We start from the raw sequence: 25,534 nt of genomic DNA on the forward strand, positions 1-25,534 counted from the left end.
GGCTCAGTAGTTAAGAATCCGCCTACCAATGCAGGGGACACGGGTTCGATCCCTGGTCCGGGAAGATCCCACATGCTGTGGAGCAAGTACGCCCGTGAGCCACAACTACTGAGCCCACATGCTGCAACTACTGAAGCCTGCACACCTAAAGCCCATGCTACGCAACAAGAGAAGCCACCGCAATGAGAAACCCACACACCGCAACTACAGAAAGCCCGTGTGCAGCAGCGAAGACCGGATGCAGCCAAAAATCAATAATATATATAAATTAAATAAATAAAATTTTTAAAAAAGAATAGATTTTTTTAATGGTTGTTAGCTTGATATAATTTACTATTTAGATTTATGATACATGTACTCTTGACCTCAGTCCTAAAATGTCAAAGGCAGGTCTGATGGCAGGCGGGGTGGGGGGAGCTCTGAGAAGCACTTTATGTTCCGGGTACCCTAAGCTCACCTTTTGCATGTGGCCATGACAGCTTCCAACGCTGAATCCCATGGGGCTCTATCACAGACAACTGGCATTTCAGTGGGTCTGGGACATGGAAAGAGAAATGTCACAGAGTCAGGAAGTTAGCAGGTTCGGAGGGACCTGGTTCTTTTCTCCTAAATTATTCTAATCTCTCAGTAACTCAGGCTCAGCCCCACTGTCTTCAAGCTTAATCTATTCTCTCTGATCATATCATGCTAAGTAAGTTTCCTTCTCTCCTTTGAAAGAATAACATGCCACAATTCGATTTTGTTTGTCTCTCCCCACCCTACTTTCTGGGTGTTGCACTGAATTTCTTTGTATTTTCATATACTGCAATACTCTTCCACATTCTGTACCTCATTTTAAGGGTTAGAATACTTTATCTTCTGCGGCTTTTAGTAATGTCTGTATTTCTCAAACTTAAATTATTGCTTTGCTTCTTTACTCTCATTCTCTCACCTACTTTTCCCACCACTCTTCTGTCTTCCTTCTCTATTTCCTCATTCATCTATGGCAGAGTGTGGTACATATGGATATGTCAGAACCATTTGGTTTCATCAAAATATACTGGGAAAAAAAGTGCCAAAGCCAGAGTATGGAGAAGTAGCTCCAGACTGTAATGGGAGCTAGTGAGAAACCTACATAAGCAGGTGTGGTGAGAGCACAAATGTCCACGTACCTGGGTTTAGGAGGCTATAAGGCCAAGCATGGAGGAAAAGGTAAGGTGATTTGCTGGGAAAGAGGAGGAAGAAGAGATGATGTGGAGGTGATGACAAGAGAAAAGGTTGGGGAGCCCGTGAGGGAGGGGATATTCATAATTTATGGCTGGGTTTCTGTGGAAATTCACTGAGTTGCAGAATTACTCTCCTTTTTTTGCACATCTCTTCAGATGCTACAGCGAAATGGAAGGGAATGACCATTGCAGGGACAGCTCCTTCATTCCATACTTATTGAAAGGCGTCTACCTGCCCACCTGGTACGTCTACAAAGAAGCGGAAGACAGTTCCTGCTCTCAAGATGCTTATCGTGTTCCTGGGGCACCAACATTCACACATATAAAAGTGACATAAGCTGGAGCTGTTTTCTCAGAACAGGCAAAGGTAAATTCCAACGTCATCTGTCATATGATGCTTGTTGACATTTGTTCCACAGGGAAATGGAAGGATGTCTCTTTTCTGCACATCCAGGCCAACACACATAACTGTAAGAGCAATTTTCACTCTGCTGTGGCACCCTAGCCCAGCCACATGTTCTAAACCCCCTCTGCCTGGGCACCTACTGAGTTAGGATCTCCAGTTCTCTCTATGAAGCCCAAAATCTTTATGGTGGGCGCTGCTTGTACAAAACAAGAGAGTGGCAACTTCTTTGTTCTTTCTTCTCTGATTTATATAAAGCAATCAGCCAATACATCCTGCTTTTTCTCCTACTCAACCTGTAAATACTGATTTTTTTTTTCGGACTTAGCCATGAGCCACGGGCTGTATTGGTTTGGGCATATTAAGTACATTTTCTTGGGCTTTAGGAAAACAAAGATGATAGCAAACAAAGTTAAGAACTCTCAAGTTAAGAGACCTTGTGGAGTTTGTTTTCATCTCTGTATCAAATCATTATTTTGATGGAATAAAGCCATAGACATTGCTCTGTATTTGGATCATCTAATTTAGCCCCCATATTACAAGGCAGGGTGGTTAAAGTTTTGTCTTCGAAAGGCTTCCTAGTAGGGAAGGTCTAGACTTTCTGAAAATAGTACAAGTTCAAAACCAGTTCTACCATTTCCAGTTGTATGACCTTAAACAAGTTTCTGTTTTTAACATTTTTCCAGTTTTATTGAGATATAATTGATACATAGCATTGTGTAAGCTTAAGGTGCACAAAGTGTTGATTTGATACATTTATATTCTGTAAAATCATTACCACCATGGCATTGGCTACCACTTCTATCCTGTCACATAGTTACTGTTTCTTTTTTGTGGTGAGAACATTTAAAATCTACTCTCTTAGCAACATTCAATTATATGATACAGTATTATTAGCTATAATCACCATTCTGTACATTACATCCCCAAATTTATTAATCTTATTATAACTGGAAGTTTGTACCCTTTGACAAATATCTCCCCACTTCCCCACTCCCTCAACCCCCGGTAACCAGCACTCTACTCTCTGTTTCTCTGAGTTTGTCTTTTTTAGATTCCACATATAAGTGAGTTCATACAATATCTGTCTTTTTTTTTTTTTTTTTTTTGCAGTACGCGGGCCTCTCACTGTTGTGGCCTCTCCCATTGCGGAGCACAGGCTCCGGACGTGCAGACTCAGTGGCCATGGCTCACGGGCCTAGCTGCTCCGCGGCATGTGGGATCTTCTTGGACCGGGGCATGAACCCGTGTCCCCTGCATCGGCAGGTGGACTCTTAACCACTGTGCCACCAGGGAAGCCCCAATATCTGTCTTTTACTATCTGACTTATTTCACTTAGCATAATGCCCTCAAGAGTTATCTAAGTTGTCACAAATGGTAGGATTTTCTTCTTTCTCATGGCTTGAATAATATTCCTCTGTGTGTGTGAATGTGTGTGTGTGCACCACGTCATCTTTTTTCATTCATTCACTGACAGACACTTAGGTTGTTTCCCTGTCTTGGCTATTGTGAGTAATTACAGAATTTCAGCTTCCAAGGACTACGATATCAGGTGGCATCACCAAGCTGCTCTTGGGACTGGAGACTGGCCTGGGTTGTGCCTCCCAACTTGGAAAAATCCTCTACTAAGCTAGTAGTGCCCGTAGGCTGGGTTTGTCACTTTCCCCACTGCGATGCTGCCTACTCTGGTTGTAGCTGGGCCGATTTACAGTGTGAAAATTATACAAGGAGTGTCAGGCTGGGCTAATTGGCATTGTATTTCTGATGTATAGCATCCTTTGTAGATCTGCCCCCATGACTGCCCAGCCCCACCCTTTATCTGGCTCAGCCTCCAGGGTAAACCCCAGCCCCCACCACTGGCTGAGGTGGTCTCTCCCTTCTCTGTTTCTTGGGCATTGACTGTGCTCAGTCTGAGTCTACCTCTTCTTGCCATGGGCAGCCGCAAGCTTCTCATGCCTTGATATCCGTCACTGTCACTCGATTGTCAGCTTCACGCCTTTCCTCATTTCTGTTTCTCACGATGCCTAACTAACTGTAAATATTTGTCAGTTTCATTTTTTTGACATAATTTATCTTGGATATTTTATGTATAAGGACCAAGACTTCAGTGTATGACTGTGGAGTATTTTGCAATATGCAAATACATTTTTAAAGCACAACAAAAGGGAAACTAAGAACGCCCATATCAGCACAGAGCTGAAATTTAGCCTCAAGGCATGAATGGGTATAACGGAGGATATTTGCAATGGCTCTCTCTTTTCTGTTTTTGTTATTTTTTGAGGGAAGTAAAATCCCCGTATTTATTAAAATTAGATTAAGCTGCCTCAATTGCTCATGTCTCCCGGCCAGTTTGCTAGTGGCTGCTTTGCTGCTGGCTGTGTGCAAGTCCAGGCTATGGGCCAGGTCACTGTACTGTCCATCCTCTCTTCTGGCCAGCCCTTCTCAGTGACATGCAGTAGGCAGCAAGCTCAAATTCCCAAAGTCTGGCCAACAGTCAGTGGTTGTGGCCATCATAAATTAGATGACAGAGTTGATTTCCTGTACCTTTTCATCTTCATTATGCAAACAGTTGCAGTTCTAACTGCAGGGACCCAGCCCACTCTGAATTTAGACAAACCCTATCACATGACTTTCCTAAAAATTAAAATCAGATGGAGGTAGGGGATGAGGATATGCAGAAACACCTCTTGCCATTGGTGGTTATGGATGACGTCTGTGGCCAGGGTAACTCATGAGCCTTCCTCTCTTGGCTTTATCAGCAGCTCTCCCTAATGACCTAGTTTTACCTTGGATCTGCCATACCTTCCATCCATCCCATGCCTGGCTGGCCCTTTCCCAACCTCTGCTGAAGGCTACCCCACCTATTGGCACAGGATGTGCTGTCACAGTCCTAAAGGATCTCATGTCAAATACCTTTTAAATTCCTTCTTAAGAGGACAAGGCAACTTCTGGGTCTCTTCCATTCCACACAGGATATGAGCCTGGCCCATGAAAGAGAATTGAAGGACTTCTCTCTGCATAACCAGGCTGGGAAGCCAAACTTACTTTCATATAGATGCATTAGAGGTTGGTAAGGTAGGGTTAGGATAGAAGGATGTGGATGGAAGAGAACAACGAAGGAAAGATCTATTCTAGAGTTCCAGTTGGAATCTGGACAAAATTTCCTTTTCCTTACAATAATTCCTATGCTTCTCTAACACATCTGCCCTCTGTAAACTGCAGCCCAAAGAGAAGCCATCAAGACCCGTGATCTCTAATTGCTTTCCTTTCTCCCACCTTTCATCTTTCTCTTTCCACCATTCTCCAGGGGAAGAAGAAGTGGGTGCCTCACCCCAGTCCTGCCCCTTTCTTTTCCCTCTGGATTCCTTAACTTAAACCATCAGGTCTAGTTCTCTAAATACAACTTTCAATCTTACATCTTGCTAAAGTGATCAAGGAGTCTCGCCTCCCATCAGGAAACTTGCACAAGCCTCTTAGATAGCCTCATCCACCAGAGGGCAGACAGCAGAAGTAAGAAGAACTACAGTCCTGCAGCCTTTGGAACAAAAACCACATTCATAGAAACATAGACAAGATGAAAAGGCAGCGGGCTACGTACCAGATGAAGGAACAAGATAAAACCCCAGAAAAACAACTAAATGAAGTGGAGATAGGCAACTTTCCAGAAAAAGAATTCAGAATAATGATAGTGAAGATGATCCAGGACCTCGGAAAAAGAATGGAGGCAAAGATCAAGAAGATGCAAGAAATGTTTAACACAGACCTAGAAGAATTAAAGAACAAACAAACAGAGATGAACTATACAATCATTGAAATGAAAAATACACTAGAAGGAATCAATAGCAGAATAACTGAGGCAGAAGAACAGATAGGTGACCTGGAAGACAGAATGGTGGAATTCACTGCTGCAGAACAGAATAAAGAGAAAAGAATGAAAAGAAATGAAGACAGCCTAAGAGACCTCTGGAACATTAAACACAAAAACATTCACATTATAGAGGTCCCAGAAGGAGAAGAGAGAGAGAAAGGACCCGAGAAAATATTTGAAGAGATTATAGTCAAAAACTTCCCTAACATGGGAAAGGAAATAGCCATCCAAGTCCAGGAAGCACAGAGAGTCCCATACAGGATAATACCAAGGAGAAACACGCCGAGACACATAGTAATCAAATTGGCAGAAATTAAAGATAAAGAAAAATTATTGAAAGCAGCAAGGGAAAAATGACAAATAACATACAAGGGAACTCCCATAAGGTTAACAGCTGATTTCTCAGCAGAAACTCTACAAGCCAGAAGGAAATGGCATGATATACTTGAAGTCATGAAAGGGAAGAACCTACAACCAAGATTACTCTACCCAGCAAGGATCTCTTTCAGATTCGATGGAGAAATCAAAATCTTTACAGACAAGCAAAAGCTAAGAGAATTCAGCACCACCAAACCAGCTACACAACAAATGCTAAAGGAACTTCTCTAAGTGGGAAACACAAGAGAAGAGAAGGACTGACAAAAACAAACCCAAAACGATTAAGAAAATGGTAACAGGAACATACATATCGATAATTACCTTAAACGTAAATGGATTAAACGCTCCAACCAAAAGACACAGGCTTGCTGAATGGATACAAAAACAAGGCCCATATATATGCTGTCTACAAGAGACCCACTTCAGAGCTAGGGACACATACAGACTGAAAGTGAGGGGATGGAAAAAGATATTCCATGCAAATGGAAATGAAAAGAAAGCTGGAGTAGCAATACTCGTATCAGATAAAATAGACTTTAAAATAAAGAATGTTACAAGAGACAAGGAAGGACACTACATAATGATCAAGGGATCAATCCAAGAAGAAGATATAACTATTATAAATATATATGCACCCAACATAGGAGCACCTCAATACATAAGGCAACTGCTAACAGCTATAAAAGAGGAAATTGACAGTAACACAGTAATAGTGGGGGACTTTAACACCTCACTTACACCAATGGACAGATCATCCAAACAGAAAATTACTAAGGAAACACAAGCTTTAAATAACACAATAGTCCAGATAGATTTGCTTGATATTTATAGGACATTCCATCCAAAAACAGCAGATTACACTTTCTTCTCAAGTGCACATGGAACATTCTCCAGGATAGATCACATCTTGGGTCACCAATCAAGCCTCAGTAAATTTAAGAAAATTGAAATCATATCGAGCATCTTTTCTGACCACAACGCTATGAGATTAGAAATCAATTACAGGGAAAAAAACGTAAAAAACACAAACACAGGGAGGCTAAACAATACATTAGTAAATAACCAGGCAATCAATGAAGAAATCAAAGAGGAAATCAAAATATACCTAGAGACAAATAACAATGAAAACATGATGATCAAAAACCTATGGGAGGGGCTTCCCTGGTGGCGCAGTGGTTGAGAGTCTGCCTGCTAATGCAGGGGACACGGGTTCGTGCCCTGGTCCGGGAAGATCCCACATGCCGCGGAGCGGCTGGGCCCGTGAGCCATGGCTGCTGAGCCTGCGTGTCCGGAGCCTGTGCTCCGCAGCGGGAGAGGCCACAGCAGTGAGAAGCCCGTGTACTGAAAAAAAAAAAAGAAAAAAGAAAAGAAATTTGTTCAATATCATATGATTCAGCAATTCTGCTTCTGTGTAGGCATCCAAGGGAATTGAAGTCAGGATCTGATAGAGTTATCTGCAACCCCATGTTCATTGCATCATCACTCACAATAAGAGTGTCTCAGTGCAACTAACCTGGGTCAGGACTTTACCAAGTAGGAATAACTAGGGCTATCCAATCACAAATAATGGAGGAAACTTTGACGTGAAAAGCAATTCCAATGAAGTTGAAATGTTATGTCACATGCAGTTTATGTAATGAATGTACGGAAAAAAGTGTAAATTTTATTATTTGAAATTTGTTTTCTTCTTATCCATGGTGACCACTTGTCTAAGTCTAGCGCTGACTTCAAGTTGAATTGACCTGGGTTGTTAAACAAAAGGCAACATCTGAAAGCGCAAAAACTCAAGACAACCATAAGGCAAGAAAAGCGAATTTCTGGCAGGGAGGACTCATCCTGTCTGGACTTCCATCCCTAGCACGTGAAAGTTGGAGATTACACACAGCAGTGCTTGCTGGGCTCACTTGCCAATCAGGAAAGCCCTAATTAATGCCCTGTCTTCTTCAGTAAGTATGTACCCACACACACACCCCACCCAAAATCTGGTCGCTTAGCTTTCCTGTGCATTTTGGTCAGACTCTGGGATGGCAGTGTGGGGATGGGTAGGAGCTGTGATGTCAGACAAGCTTAGGCTTGAATTCTGGCTCCATCCCTTACTGGTTGTGAGCCTTAGCCACATTTACTCATCTTTTCTAGAAAACCTTCAGTCTCCTCATTTTAAAAATGGGAATCATATCAATGACCATGCAGAGATGTTGTATTGAGATGACACAATATAGCATCTATCCCCTGGGAAGAACTCAATGAATGGTGGCTTTGATCAGTACTATTCCAGCTTTGTCTTTCTCATTACAAAACTGGCAAAGAACAGCATGTCCATTTCTTCTGCTGCAACCAGGCTTTCCCTGCCTCTAGTTTTGGGGATAGCAGGTCTGCCTCTGATACCTTTTCAGATGGTCATTTTCTTGTCACATCTTGATATCGTCTGGTCTGATCATTTGCTGACCTCTTTGCCCCAGGAGATTCACCAAAATGTGACTAGAGACACGTTTTCATGACCTGTGAATCAATTGCCAAGGTAGGAAGTCAACTTTGCACATGTTTTTATACACTGAAGTAGACCATGGTGGCTTTGGACTTTGCCTGTGCATTATGCTTTTCCATCTCACTTCTTTGAATCAAGTCTCTTTTAAGCTATGGGATTGGTTTGAGCCAAGCCTAGCCATTCACAGGACTCCATCCCCTTGGCAGCTGTACTTGGTTCAAGACACAGTCACATGACCCAAGCGGGACTAGTTGATGCCCTGGGAGAAAAAAAGCTGTTGATTCCTTTGAAGTTATTAAGCTAGTTCTGTTTAATGTTGTGCTGCCAGAAGCCATTTCTTTACCATATGAAGGGAACCTTGCTGTTAATGTTAAGAGCTAGCATCAGCTGAAGGCTGACTAGGTACAAGCACTGTTCTAAGAATTTTACTTGTAAGATCTCAATCCTCAGAGTATCCTTATCTTGTAGATAATGCTAGAATCATCATTAAAGAGATAAGGAAATGTAAGCACATAGAAATGAAGTAACTTGCTCAAGTTCACATAGCTAGAAAGTGATAGTGACAGAATTTGAATCTATGCAGTACATGTTATTAATCTCTAGGCCAGTGGTTCTCAGCTGGTGAAAATCTTTTTCCGAACCCACGGGACCTTTAGCAATGTCTAGAGACATTTGTGGTTGTCAAACTAGAGCAGGAGGCAATACTGGTACCTATGGGGTAGAGGCTGAGGAAGCTGCTGAACATCTTACAATAAACAGAAAAGCCCCCACGAAAGAATGAGCTGGCCCAAAATAGGAAGAGTATCAAGTCTGAGGAACCCGACTTTAGATCACTCAAATTCCCAGGTCCCGACCAACAGAAGAAAGAAGCCCAGAAACCATGCTAGTACAGGTCCCCGAGGCTCACGACAGCAAGGTGCCCTGCACGTTGAGTCAAGTTTGAGCGAGCTGTTCTTACAGGTTGCAGTCAGGAGACTCCTGACTAATACGTACAACAGAGCCCATTTTTATTTTACTCTAGTCATAGACGTTTGAAAACACATGTGATTTCTGTGTGCTGTTGACTGTCCGCCTCAGACCATCAGGACTACAGTGACGGTTTTCTCTCAACATATCAAGATGCTTAATTCACACTTTCAGGAAAAAGTGATAGTGATGAACCACAAGCCATCACACATATCACATGGGTCAGGGTGGAAATGATCCTCAACAGCTTTTCTCTACCTTTAATTTAGAAATTATGATTCAGTGAGAGATGCTTTCTCAAACATTTAGGCTTAGAGGCAAAGGCGTGCTCAATACATCCACTCCAGCAACCATTTTTTATGTACTAATTGACTTTCTTCTGTCTGCACTCACTTTGGGATTCTTTCTCATCCTATGTGCATAATCATTCTAAGAAGACATCAATAATTCTGTGTGTCTTTTTGCCTAAATATCAGCAAACTACTTTCTTTTGTTTCAGGTACAATCAAATGACTACCAACACCTAGAAACAACGGGAAAAAACGTCTACCTGTAACACCTAGCGCATCTACAAGTTCAGGAAATGTGGGACAGCTTTGAGAAGTAGCCAAAGGCTCCCATTTCTGGGTATTTCACAGCAACCATAATATAAAGGATGCTAATATTTATTCAAAAGCCTCAAACTCAGGAATTCTGCTACGTGATGGGCATGTCACTTGCTTGTACAATGAGGAGTACGTTTTGACACTTAACAATAATAAATCTCATAGGTAAACTCTTTTGTGATTTGTCTGTTGGTTTGTTTGTTTTTTGGCTGTTTTACCAAGTCTATTCCTTCATATACGGATACCTTAAATTATGAAATAAATCCTTATGCAAACCAAATTTTAAATAACTCATTCAATTACATTGAGATTTTTAGGTGCTCTTAATTGTTTTCTGTGGAATCTGTTGCTTTAAACCATTTTAAGTTGTCCACTAAAGCTAAAATGTGTTTGGTTTTCTTACTGTTAAGGCCTTCAATCTGATTAAAATAAATGAGCTTTTAGGATCTCTGCCTTACAATGGAGACACTAAATAATCGTCAAATAGACTTCTTTCAGGGGCTGTAGAGAAGATAAAAAGATAAGAACGACTTTGCTTGACCCCAATGAGACCAGTATGGTTGACATCAAGACATATTAAGATCAGAAAGTTCTCACCAATGTCAACCATTGAATATTTTCTCAGTATTATATTTTCTGTTTTGCTTATACTTCTATTACATGCAATAACTTTCCCCAGTTAAAACAACTTTGTTGTTTTAACATTGTTTCCCATCTTCTTTAAACTTTGCTAGCACAGATTGTATAATTCACTGTCTTATATTATTTCATGTGAATATATCATTTTACTCCAATTAGATAAATTTGAGAGATTATCTTAAATCTAGCAAAATTCTATCTATGCCTTCCATAAACATCTGCTGAATAAGTTGAGAGGCAGCATGATAGAGTGGAAAAAGTATAGCTGGGGTGTTTAATCATGTTTATTAGTTGTATACACTGAAAAAGATACGTATCTGAGTCTCAGTTTCTCCCATCTTTAATAAAACATTAATGTTTCTGGCCATGGCAGATTAACTGGTACCAGACTTATCAGGACTCCAAACAACTGGTAAACTGGACAGAATATATGAAATAACTGTTTACAGATGTTGGACAACAGGTGGGGCAGAACTGTGATTCCCTTGAAAAGAGAAACCAGTGAGGTAAGCTCTCCAATCACCTTGGCTTTCAGCCTGGAGGCATGTAATGGACCAAAGATGGAAATACTCATATCACTGATATGAGGAGACAGATCTTGGAAGGCAGGGAGAATGAGGTGGCTAGAATCTGTGATGTAAAGCAGTATAGAGGAGCAATGCAAAAACAGAGCTCTCGGGATCTGTTAGGGGTCTTCATGAGTCTCTGGTTGGAAATTGCACAGGGCAAATCCATAGGGCTCAACAAAGAAGAAACATTGGGGTGCTGCAAGCTGAACACCCGCCCAGAGTTCACAGAGGCCTGGAAGACATTCATGTTCGCACCTGCCAGATTGGAGAGAAAGGAATCCAACATCAGGAAAGGAAGAGGTGATACCACTGAGCATCCTAAATTCCTTAAATATATATAAGACAATATTATAAAAACCATTAAGCCAATGAAGTTGGCAACTTAGATGAAGCAAATAAGTTGTTTGAAAGACAGAAATTACTAAAACTGACACTAGAATAAATAAAAAATATAAATAGCAATATGTGTTAAACAAATTGAATTGATAATTTAAAAACATTCTCAAAATAAAAATTCCAGGCTCAGGTAGCTTCCCTGGTGAATTCTGTCAGTCATTTAAGAAAAAGATGATACCAATTGTACACAAACTCAGATATTAGAGGAGGATAACATATTCCAACACAATTTATGAAGCCATTATTACAATGACACCAAAACAAGACAAAGACACTGTAGGAAAAAAATTTATAGATCAGTATCCCTCAAGAGCATAGATGCAAAACTGAACAAAATGCTAGCAAATCAAATCCAGCAGTTATATGAAACGTATATACATACATGATGACCAAGTGGGTGTTGTTCCCAAAGTGCAAGGCTACTTGAATATTCACTAATCAATACAAAATCACCATACTACCAAAATACGTGAGGTAAGTTTGTGTGTGTGTGTGTGTGTGTGATAATCATAAAAGGTACAGAAAAAGCTAACAAAATTCAACATCCATTTATGATACAGTCAGCAAACTAGGAATAGAAGGGAATTGCCTCAAACTGAGAAAGGGCACATTTCAGAAAACCTACACGACTAGGTCCTGTTTCCAAGCACCCAGACTTCAATGGACCCACTGACTTACCTTCCTAGATCACCTCCTATTGCCCAGATTGGGCCCCATTTTTGTGTGAGTAATGACTTTATTTGTTCTTCTCAGACTTGCTGTCAATGAACCTTAGTTAAGTAAATCTAAAGCACTGATTATTTTTAAAGTTGCCTATATTAGTAGTTATTACTCTCATGTTAATTTTTCATATTTTCCAACAATCTGTAATTTCTTTGAATGCACATTACACACCTCCTCTACCTCTATCCCCAAACATTTTATTTACAGAGACTACATGTTTAATAAATGCTTTGTTGTTGATGATGATGGTGTTGATTTAATTTCTTGCAACCAATAGCATCGTGTAAGTTAGGATTTTGGATAATTGTGAGCAAAGATTACAACCACATTGTTATATCAACCTTTCCATGGTTTAAAAGTGCATATATTCTTATTACAGGTGTTTTGATAAGAACAGCAGTTGACGTACCTATGGTAAGGACTCATCACTTTGATAGCATGGATTTCAATAACAGAAATGCCAATCAGTGATGTGTATGAAGGAATAAATATTTCCACTCATAGATGCTTTCAAGAAAGACACATGGGTTATTAAGTAATATGCAAATTGTTAATAATGTGAGCTTGACTCAACAGAAGTGTCTTCTCAGTAATCTCTAAATGTTGCTAATTTTCACCAGCCTCCCAAAATATATGAAAGCAACCATTTAAATATGTTCTCTCCAGAAGCCAAATACATGAATAGGTTTTTATTTGATTTTTCATTTTTCTTGGTGTATTGTTGAAAAGTGATATCCATACCCATTAGACAAATGTAGCTGGAATTGTAGCAGTTATATATAGCACATCAACACCTGCTTGTTTCTTCTCATTAAAAATGTGATATGTACTGAGATCTGGTTGCATTTGAAAGGGTGAAAATGCATATCAAAAGCAAATCAAGGACTTTGTAAAAGAGCAGTGGTGCAAACCTCTGAGAGTATCACTTCTTGAGGATGATGTATTGAAATCTGTCCTTTCTATGAATTTTCATGTGCAGTCTCTTTAACTGGAGAATTCTAGCCTGATGGGTTTTTAGTGGATGTGTTGGTGGATAAGGTGTAGGGCTTTCATATATGTGACTTTCCTGAGTAATGAGAGTATTCAACAAACATCTTTTTGACTGCCACATCTTTTTCTGCATCACTGTGGAATTTACTTAAAGGACAACTGGGGGCTTCGCTGGTGGTGTAGTGGTTAAGAATCCGCCTGCCAACGCAGGGGACACGGGTTCTAACCCCGGTCCGGGAAGATCCCACATGCCGCAGAGCAACTAAGCCCGTGTGCCACAACTATTGAGCCTGCGCTCTAGAGCCCGTGAGCCACAACTACTGAGCCCGTGTGCCACAACTACTGAAGCCCGCGTGCCTACAGCCTGTGCTCTGCAGCAAGAGAAGCCACCACAATGAGAAGAGTAGCCCCCACTCACCACAACTAGAGAAAAGCCCGCGTGCAGCGATGAAGACCAAAAAAATAAAACGCAGCCAAAAGACAAAAAAACGCAGCCAAAAAAATAAAAAAAGACACTTGGACTGTGCTGGCATCTCAAATTTCTAAGAGACTCAGTGTTTCCAAGTACCCAAAAACTACCTGGGGTTTTCAGAATAGTACAGCTAGGATAAATGAACATGTTCCAGGAAGCATGAACTTATTTTCATGATGACAAGGGTTTCCAAAGGGAGCTTTAAAAGTCTTGGTTGTCTTTCACTTGACACAAGGAGACCTGGATTAATGATCAGTGATATAGGTCACTCATGGCACATTTTCATGCCCGAACTATGTTTGATCCAATCAGGTTTTCTTAAATCAATATGAATTGTTTATATGTTGTTTTCTTCACCTATTCCTTTTCAGACATGCTGAAGGCATCTATGACTTGGTTATATTTCATATTATCCTTACAAGGGTGTTCATATGATTTAGCTACTCATCCTGTCTTATATTTCTCAATAATGAAAACATATATTTTCGCCTAGTTTATTTCCCCTTGTTTATTAGGCACAAGAATATAGCCCAGCTAAAGTTTGGTTAAGAAACAGAAACATGGAAAAAAGACACAAGAAAGATTTTATATTTGAATAAATTACAGGCTAACAACTGTAACAACAACAAGAAAAAAAACCCTCAAATCTGAGTGACTTTACGCAATAAAGGTGGCTTCTTGAAAATGTACAAGTGAAAAGAAGTCCTTTTATTCATTCAGGAGCTAGGTTCCTCCCACATTGTGGCTCCACCATCTTCTAGGTCCTGGGAGACCTCTCTATTCACCTGCACACAGGGAAAGAGGCAGGGTGAGGGGCCCTTGGGGAGCTCTTATGGGCTGGGGATTTGCCAGAGATCAGTTTGTAATGATGGCTCTAGCTTAACTGCAAGGGAGGCTGAGAAATGCAGTGTAACTGTGACCAGAAGGACAGGGGAAACTGTTTGTTGGACAACTGGTAGTCAGTGCTACAGGAACTGGCATGCTGGTTTCGGAACTACAACACAAAACTCAGGGACTCAGATAAAAATCCAAGCCTATCATTGGTGGCTTCTATGAAAAATCGTTTAGGATGTTTACGCATTAAATCACTTGCTCAGAGAGATACAATGAGGTTTCTTCTACATAATATGCTACATGTTGTTAATGAAAAAATCACAAGGTACACAGGCATATCTTCACTCTCATCATCCATTGTCTCTTTGATTGGCGATTCATTGGTAACCACGTTTGCTGAGTTCTTGAGCTCCCAGGCTTAAGACAATATTAGTCTTGAGTGTGAAGATATATATCTCTCAAGCCAACATTTCCAGAGGCTCATCATATAATTAAAACATTTCCAAAATAGCCATCATGCTATATTCATAGTAATAAGTAAGGCTGTACCAGAGGCTATACAGCTGTGGGAAAAGAAATAGGGGTCATTCTCCTTTAAATAAAATGTGGTATATTTTCTACTAAAAATGAAATTTTTTAAAATAATAGGTAGGCTGTCCTTGTTATTCATAGACATCTTATTTATGCATCTTCACTGTTGTGATAAATTAGCTGGGTTTGTTTTATATTTCCCTACAGTTTACTTTAAATAATCCTTCACAGTCGTTCACCACAAGACCACATAAGGTTCTTTTTTTAATACCCAGAATGCTGAAATAGCATTTTGAGCACAGACTGTAATGCATAACAAGTGTATTATTTCTTCTTGGGAATGCCATACAAAAACTTGTTCTTATATTGTCTGTTTTCAGTTTAATTCTTTAAAGTCACTCTGTATTTTAAAGGGTAATATTCTTTGAACTTACAACCACAAATTGCCCCAACTTTTCTTCCCCTAACTCCCCACCAGCCACATTCTAGTATAACCAGACCCTGAATTTCATTGTCACACAGTACTGACCCTTTAAATGAGATTATTAACATAGAACATTGTTCATCTTTTTTCTTTTCTTCTATAACCATCTCCTTAGTTCCTCCACCACCCACACTGAGCCTGTTCTACCTTCCTACTCATTCCACCCACCTGCCTCATCCAGGCCATGAGGGCTGATGCCAGTGACAACGTGTGGCTTTTAAATTTTAAAAGTCTGACCAGCCCAAACCCACCCATCTCACCACCACTATAGCTACATACATGCCCAACTACAGACCATTAGCGTACATGATACACCTGTTAAAGGAGATGTATTTGACCTATTGGAAACTCACTTTAGGTGTATCTTCTTGTGTTGCAGACCCGGTTGCTACTAAGGAGCGTTAAAAATATAAAAGTGCTTATTCATCTTTTCACTGATCTATTGCGAAAGATTGGAGAGAATTTTATAAAATCATTCATTCAAAAGCATTTTGAGTACCACCAGCTCAGTGGAGACCACAAGATAATGAGAACCAGGACCTGATTTTGTGGAGTTCACTGCCAAGTGGGAAGAGACAGCCACATTCGGACTAAAAATGAAATGTAGTAAAGCTATGCGCGTAGGTGCAGGACACCATACAATTCCATCTTCCTCTGCTATTCCCTCTGGCCCAAATGGCATGCCACGTTACATTTTTAAAACTCTACTCATCCTGTGTTATATCTTGTACTTGAACATCTTTTTTTTTTTTTTTTTTTTTTTTTTTTTTTTGCGGTATGCGGGCCTCTCACTTTTGTGGCCTCTCCCGTTGCAGAGCACAGGCTCCCGACGTGCAGGCTCAGCGGCCATGGCTCACGGGCATGTGGGATCCGCGGCATGTGGGATCCTCCCGGACCAGGACCCGAACCCATGTCCCCAGCATCAGCAGATGGACTCTCAACCACTGCGCCACCAGGGGAGCCCGTACTTGAACATCTTTATTCTTGCCTCGCCCTTCCAGAAAGAAGTACTGCTTCTTTTGTACTAATAGTAACCTTTCTGTGTATTCTATATTATGCATATCGTCACATTTCATCATAATCATTTGTCTGCATATTTTCTTTCCAGTGTGAGTCCTTTAGCCTGGGAATCACTGGTACCTAGCACAGTCGCTAGAAAATAACACATTTAAATATAAAGTTTTATGAAATGAACAAATTCTTTCAGGAAAAACCAGGGCATATTTATAGATGAAGTTATCTTTGGTAAGGAAAGAGGGAGGAATATACCTGAGGCATGAGAATGGTGTGTTCAGAGGCACAAGGACATGGGAAACACAGAATTGGGGCAGGGTTGGGGCCAAGAACTCAGTGTTTCAGTGTTTCCCAAGCATGTGGTCGGGGTTGGGAAGGAGCTATGGGAGTGCAGAAAAGTGAGATTGCTGAGGAAGATCAGGTAGATAGCAAAGATTTTCAATGTATATGTATAACTGATTCACTTTGTTATAAAGCAGAAACTAACACACCATTGTAAAGCAATTATACGCCAATAAAGATGTTAAAAACAAAACAAAAAAACAAAACAAACAAAAAACAAAACAAAAAAAGATTTTCATAAAGCAACATTTTGAGAAAAGATGTAATTCAAAGCACTGGTCCCTACATTTTTTAAGAGTTAGTGCAAATAAACACATAGGTATGCACAAATACTATTACTATTTTTGGTGTCATTGAAATGCCTAAAACTCATCCAAGTAATACTAAAAAAACGCTGTTTGTTTAACTTTTGCCTCATTGGTCATTGAGAGTCATGGAAGGTCATGATGTCAACTTTGGTTTCAGGGTAACTCTAGTGAACTAGTTTCATCTACTCAGTCAAAGGAGACTAGGCCAGAAATCAAGGCACCAGTTGCGTCTGGGCAGTCCCTCGGGATAGAAGCATTTGGTCAATAATTTTTAGAGTCTTAATCATCTTTGGCTTTAGATCTGTTACATTGCTATATGTTCCTGTGATTCTTTTGGTTTCCTTTAGATGGAGCTCCTTGGCCCAGGTGCCATGCATTTGTTCAGGTATGTTTTTACAGTGCCTAGTAGTCAGTCATCATTTAATAAATATTTCCTGAAGTTATGAATAAAGTGCAACTGAACCAAAAGAAGGGAGACAGATCACACGTATTTAATCATTTTTTCAGAAGGTATGGCTGGGTATGAAAGCAGAATGACACTAAACTCAGAAACTTAAGAGTGTTTTCTATTTAAGCCTCACTTCCCTTCACCTCCTGCTGTGTATCTATTTTCCATAAATTTATATAAACTTTTCCTGAGACCACTAATTGTTTATCCCTGTATTATATCTTAGGTTGAGATTTTTATAAACTAAAAAATTTCTCTGAGGCCAGAATAGTTTTGCAGAAATATTAAACAGGATATTATCCCATACAGGGGTTCCTGGGTATAGAAATATGAAATGTTCTTTGCTGAGATGTTTATGTTTTCTTCCAAAAGTTTCTTTCATTATAGAACTCATTATTATATAGGTTTTCCAGCAGATTCATTGGGGGTCATGAGATTGAGGGAAGAATGCAAGCCAGGCTTCTCATTATGATGTCTCAATTTTTGTAGAGTAGAGAGAATTAGTCTTTATACCTTACAGAACCACACAGTAAATTCATGAACTCAATGAAAAATAATTCGAAACGAGTTTATTCATTCAACAAACCTTTGAATGCCAACTTAATGCTGCAAATATACACATGGTTTGTATTAAATAAATATTTAGAGACTGTAGTTGAAAAATAGGGAAAGTGGGGGAGGGATTTAGTGGATTTTCCTGTAAGAGCAGAAAATAATAGATGGGAAAAGGAGAAAGGAAAATGGTTTTGCTTGTGGTGGACTTTGAGTGGTTCTGAATTATAAGACTCTATATGGAAGCCTGTTAAGACCCTGAGAAAAGAGACTGATATAGTTAAGTAAAGGGAGAAATGATCTTTATTCACCCAATTTAGGCTGGAATAGGTGGGAAGAGGCTTTAAATTATGAATTTTGCAGCAACAAAACTGACTGAGGCAGTTTCTTAAAGCCCCAGAGAAATTATTATGGTTTTCATCTTCAGGTCGACATTGGCTTTGAATACCAGCCTTAGAGAGTTTAAAGTTTCTTCTCTGTTCCTCCCTCTAGCCATGAAGTGCTGGAAACCTTTTCATTTCAGAGACCAATTGAGCATGTTTGCCAAGGAGAAAGTTTTTCACTAGATTCACTTCTCTATTTTCTTTTTGACGCAGAAAGTTGGAGCCAGACCTCTGGCCAATAGGAGGGCATTGACAAATCCCTACACTGGCCAGCACATGAAATATTTATACTCAGAGAAAGCTAGACTAAGTAGTCAGCAGAGTATTTTGCAGCACAGAAACCAAACACCTTGCTAAAAGAGCAGAGCATGTTCACAAAAGCTCCTCTTTATAGACTAAAAAGTAAACTAAGATTTCCATAGCAGAAGACTGCTTACCATTCCTTTGGCTGGCACACGCCATAGGCCTTCTTAAATCGCAGTTTGCTTGATTGGAGTGAGGGAGAATTTTGGTTTTTCAAGTTATTTGTTTACTTACTTATTTTTCCCGTCATCAAAGACATCCATTTCTGGATGGGAGGGGGAGGTTTCAAATAGGCAAGAGTTCCCTTCCTGGAGAATGAAGTCATAGAGCCCCTGACCCAGATGGTGGCCTTGGGTGGGAGTTTGGAGCTCAGCCTCTTGTTTCACCACCTCGGCTTTATTTGGAATCTTGGCAAGAGGAGACGAGCTTTGATGCTGAAGATGCTCAAAGGAAAGCAAAGGACAAGGGGAAAAGCGCAGCGAGTGTAGCACTGCTGACCCTGGACAAGGCTCTGCTGGTCCTTGTGGCCCAGCCTCATATCCATGGCCGCTCCGTCAGCAGTGAGGGAGCAGAGAGGGCTCTCCTTTCACTTGAAAGCAGAGGGTGAGCTGAGCAGGCAGTTCAGAGGGTCATTAGAAAGCATCAAAGGAGGCAGCCTCATGACGGTAATAAGACGGCTGTGAGGAAATAAAGTGGGCATTGATCTGCACTATCGAGTGTGACATTTTAACCGAAGCTAAAAGCCAAGAGCAAATCTAGCCCTCTTATTCATCTGCCTGCCTGTTTTAGTAAACTGTCTTCCCCCTCCCCCCACACCACTGGCCTCAGAGGTCACTTCATATTAGCTGGCTTGTTAATACTGAGGCAATCAATACTTAATCAACAAGTAATGGGATTTTGCAGTCATCCTGTATGATCTTTCAATAAAGCCCCGAATCCATCTCGGCCCATTCCAAGCCTGACAGAAGGTGTGCCGTTGCCGCAGACCCTGGATTTGATGGTCTGATGCTCTTCGGCTGATCTGCATCTTATTAAGACACCAGGCCGCCACTGTCCTTCACCCCTTTGTTTCCCATCCTCACAGAGCACAGCGTGGCACGGAATCCAGGCATCTGAGATTTTACATGCATCAGGAAGAAAACTCAGATTTCTTTACTGCATAGGGTTCAGGCGTCTTTGGTAGTGTTATACAATTAAGAAGTGAATAACTAAAGGACTGGAGAGAGGAGGGAAGCGGCAAACGGGAATTTTTTAAAAAGGAAAATTGGTTACTTTAATATATGAAATTAGGGCAGGGAGCTGGAATCCCCACATGTCCCAATTACTGAACACTGGGCTGCCTGAGCTCTTCTCTGAATGGACTCAATGAATGATGAGGGGAAGGGACACACAGCTTGGCATTGGCTCCGGACATCCAAAGGGGGTTCCAAAGGAGTCACCTGGGTCCCACTATAGGGAGAGAAATTGGTTTTGTGACATGGGACTTAGTTTTCAGTACTCCCTTGGTATCCTGATGACTATGGGTGTCCGTCCACCTGTAATACTGTGATAATGGGGCCTTCCAAAGAAGGCCTTGCTGCAGTCCTCACAGAGCCCCTTAAAGCAGGTTTCCTTTGGTGAATTATCCACTTGCCATTCTTTCCCCTTTAGACTTTCAGACTCCGAAAGTGGATCTTGACAGTATGTGACTCAATGGTGTCAATTCCTGCTAATAAAGGTCAGTTACTGCTGAATAAAACTAGAATGCTGATTTATTAATATAACTTTCAAGCAAACAGCCTATCAGGCAAATGGGGCAGACACGGGGTCTTGCCAGCATATCCTTTCCTATCAGAAAAGAAGATGCCTGGTGAGATGATTGATTGGCAATCACAGAATTAGATAAAGGGGAATTAGGAGATGATGGGAACGCTTAATACAGCAGGATCTAGCACTGTGACACCTGCAACTCCACCATCAACTCTGCCTGCCCTTCTGCATTTATGACCACGCTTACTGTGTGTCTGTGAATGCCCCACCCATCGCACACATTATTTCATGACAACCTAATAAATAGGTGTTATCAGTATCTGCATTGTACAGATGAATAGATTGAGACTTAGAAAGTATTCAGATTGCCTGTTCAAGGTCATGCAGCTCACATATAGGAGAGCAGAGATCTGAACCCACACAGACTGCCCTTGAAGCGATGGTATAAACCACTAAGCCGTATTGCCTCAGCTCTGCCATTCACCAGCTGCATGACTTTGAACGTGGCTTTTTAAATCTTTAAGCCTCCATTTCTCTGACCAATAAAGTGGGAATGAATAATAATCATGCCTATCTCCTTGGATTGAAGATTAAATGAATTATGCAGTTAAAGCCCTTAGTGTAGAGTCTGGTTTACAGTAAACACTCACCAAACGTTGGTCCTATCATGATGGCACTGTAGCATTATCACATTATATTGGCTCGATATGTTGTTTACTCTCTTCCACTCTGTGGGGTGGGCTCTGCCGGCATTTCCTTCTAGAACTCTTTGTTTTTGGCAAGGGCTGACCTACCATTCCCTTAATGGCACAGCCATTTAACTTTGTTTGTGACCTCAGTCATGAAATAGCACATTCTGGGAAGCATAGGAGTTATTGTATGCTTTTTGGTTAATCGCTTATTTCCTGGAGGTAAAACCAATTTCCAGGTACTCTGATGGAAGCTGTGAGTAGCAGGGTGCTTAGGTAAGAAATTTTATGGTTTTCCCTTTGTCTTGCCTAGAGCTGCTAAGAGGGAGCACAACATCAAAGATCTATTCAGGGGCTTCCCTGGTGGCGCAGTGGTTGAGAGTCCGCCTGCCGATGCAGGGGACGCGGGTTCGTGCCCCGGTCCGGGAAGATCCCACATGCCGCGGAGCAGCTGGGCCCGTGAGCCATGGCCGCTGAGCCTGTGCGTCCGGAGCCTGTGCTCCGCAACGGGAGAGGCCACAACAGTGAGAGGCCCAGAGACCGCAAAAAAAAAAAAAAAAAAAAAAAAAAAAAAAAAAAAAGTCTATTTTCAGGAAAGTCACCAGGTTTGTATTAAAAATAATTTTGAGAATCCTAGCAGCTAAGGTAAAAAGAGAAACTAAAATATACTGTTTCCTTTATCTGACTTAATTTAACAATTTTCAAGAGAGATGAAAGTATTTCTTAATACTGTACTTTTCTTTTAATAGTTCATTCCCTTTAAAAATATCTTTTCTAATGAAAGAAGCAATACATGTTCACCTTTTAAAATTCAAATTTTACAAAAAGTTCCAAAATAAAAAGAGAAAGTTTGGGGTAATATAACTCCTCAGTTGATCTTCTTGACTTTAGACATGGTACTTTCCACCACCCACTTGGTTGGACTGACCTTCCCTAAATGTTGTCTTTGTCAGGTCACTCAGCTTCTAAATAACTTTCAATAGCTATCCAATCACTACTCCATGAAGCCCAAATACTTTCTTTCTGTAGCCAACTGCTGCCTCACTCCCACCTCTCTAGCCTGCTTTTCACAGCTCCCCCTGAGCAGACTTTTGTTTAAGTAAAAGTTGTGCTTACCTACTTTGGTACCTGTCTTCCAGCTGATATTACCACAAGGATTGTCCCTCCCCGCCCACTTCTTAGCCTTACTAAACCATACCTAACGTGAAGGTCCTTCCTCCATGAAATGAGTCCTGAATCTTCAGTCCTTTTGACGTTATTCTTCTCTGAACCTCTTTAGCACTTACAGTCTAGACTGCATGATTGGCCTAATTATGTTGTCTGGTATTTTCTGCTGTTTCTTGCATGTGCATCTTATCTCCCCTATTAGGTCACAATTTCCTTATGGAAGGACCCCATCTTAGACTTGTTCTATCAAGTTTGTATGAAAGCATTAAGTGCATGGTAGGATTTTAATATATACTTGTTGATTCAAAAGATTGTGCTTAGACAACTTGTTATCATGGTAATAATATGAAACCATTATTATTATGTATTACCATTATAATTAAGAGCTATAATAATACACATTTTATAATTATAAATATAATCGTAATAATTGGTAACTTATTATTTACCAATCAACCTACCAGCTGAAGAGCTGACGTACACTTTTCATTCATTTCCTCAAAAAGTGATCTAGGCTAAGTATTTTTGCCCTCACTTTAGAGCTGAGAAATCTGAGTTTCTAAAAACTTAAGCAATTTGGCCAAGTTTACAGAGCTGGGAAATGGTGGACTTGGGATTTGAAAGTACGTTTATCTGATTCTTATTGACCCGAATAACATCATTGACTCCCCGTCTCCAACTTTGAAACTGACCAAAAGAACTTTCTCTGAATGACAGAAATTCTACCTTTTACTCTCATTACATGAAATGTTATTGCCCCAGTCGACTTGGGCTCTCTTCCCCCAGCCCATAGTGTATTTCTTCACCAGAACAAGTCCTTCTAAAACTCAAGAGAATACTTTTTTCTTTCTATTTCCCAGTCTTTCTCTCATTTTATAGAACTGAATATTCAGGTCAAATCCTTAGAAAACACTTCAGAAGGAACACTGCTTGTACCACCACTCACTCTTGTACCATGACTCACTCTTCTTTTGGGAAGCAGAAGTGTCCACACAATAATAGACAAGTGATTTTGAACCAGTTCCCTGAAATTCCTAGAGGAACGTCTCAAAAAGAGGACAGTTTATTGTGGCTTTACTAATCTTGTTTAGAATTGCCGAATGTGTGTGTACTTTTTGGGAAAGGGATTCTGATAACGAAGAGTTCTCTGGGCTCTACTGAAATAATATCTCTTTTTTAAAAATTAATAAACCTTATTTTTAGAGCAGTTTTACATTCATAGCAAAACTGAGAAGAGGGTTCAGAGCGTTCCCATATACCCCCTGCCCCCACGTGTATCAGCACATAAGCCTCCCCCATTATCAGTGTTCCACACCAAAAAAATCAGCATCTGTGTGCTATATATTTCTCATTCCAAACCCCCAGCCCTACCCTCCACCCCTACCTTGATCCACTGTCCACCCCTCTCCACTCTGCTCTGGGCAGGAAAATAAGATATATGGTCTACTTCGCAGTTCTCCTTACCCTCTGGCTTATAGTTGCTTCTGGTTAACAGGAAGCCCCAGCAGGTCTAAAGGAAAGATGAAAGTGGAATGGGTATTTGTTCCTTCAGCCCCCTTTCTGCTGGGTCCCCATGGGTTGATTGTGTTTCAATACTGGAGACCACATCTCCTGTTAGACAGCCTTCTCCCCAGCTGTGGCCAGCCTCTCTGGGTTCCATCACCACCTCCACCCCTTGTCCATTCAGGCTTAGGAGTGGTAATTAATCCCAACCTTTGCCAGTCCCAAAGTACTACACAAACCTTAAGTTTCCCCTATCCCTGCCTTTTTAATTGTCCCTTTATTAAGCTCTCTTTAATTATCCTTTTTGAGTGTGCTGTCACTTACTTTATCTAATACTCTGTATGATAACCAAAATAATGGGAAGGAACAAATGCCTAAAGCGTCTTAAAATCTAAATAAAAACTCAAAATTTGGACAGCTTCCTGAAAGGAAAAAAAATGTTGTACCCTATTTTAGATTTACCTTCTAACTTGAGAGAACTCTTTCAAGTGAGCTCTGAGTAGACTATATGTTTATATTTTGGAAGGGGATGGTGGTAAACTTAGAAATTAGGATGAGCATCACATGTGAAAATAAATGATGCTGTGAATGGCATACTTCTCAAGTGATTATGATAAAGCCCCAACTCTTAATTTGGATAAATTGCTAACAACCCAACTTAGCGCACCCATTTGCAGTAATCATTATTTTGCTGACTTGGCTCTATGTCTGTCTTGCATTTCAATAGTGAATGCAAAGCCTATAAACATTTAAGGGCTTTCTTGCTAAACATCTCCCTTTTCCCAAGGAACCCAACCCAGAATCAGAATGTCCCAGTGCCTGTGCTGTATTTCTAGTTGAACATTAAGGACTTTTGAAGTATGGTTTAACTCTTCAGTGCTATCAAGGGTCTTTTGAATCAGTCTCTGAAGCCGGCTGTAAAACTCAAAAGACTTCATTTCAAAACTAAAACCATTAGCCAACTGCCTTATTGACATCATGAATCATATTCAGACGGAGCGCTTAACCCCAGTCTGCACTCGCTCCTTGCTTTGTCACCATGTGCGCAAGGCAAGAATGTGAACTAGTGCGTGCATCAAATGAGTCTAGTCCGATCATTACCTGAATGCCCTGAACGTCTTTCTGAGGATCAGGCACATTAGCAAGCTGCATTATAATGATTTTTTCCCCCATTGTCCGTTCCTGTGAGTTAGGAGATTCCACCAGCCATCAGCCTAGTTCTAGGTCTATTATTTATCAATAAGCTTGAGTGTTTTTGAACCAGTCACTTAACCTCTCTGAGCTTCTGTTTCTTTATCTATAATTGCAACATTTGCTAAAATTATTTTCCTCACTGGAGCGGTCGGTCCAGGCCGCTCCAAATGTTTGTAGGCTCCATCTCTCTGTAGTGGTATTACTCCAGTAACTTTTGAATGATGTTTGGGGTTTACCAGAGCATCTATTTGCATGCCTGGACATCTCAAGGTAGTTGGGAGAAAAGAGCTATGTATTCTGAACATACTCCGTTCCCAAAACACAGTGATACCCA

The sequence above is a fragment of the Aethalodelphis obliquidens genome, unplaced genomic scaffold (genome assembly GCF_003676395.1).
Source record: "Aethalodelphis obliquidens isolate GAN/ISIS:26980383/991018 unplaced genomic scaffold, ASM367639v1 scaffold40, whole genome shotgun sequence".
NCBI classification, from domain to species: domain Eukaryota; kingdom Metazoa; phylum Chordata; class Mammalia; order Artiodactyla; family Delphinidae; genus Aethalodelphis; species Aethalodelphis obliquidens.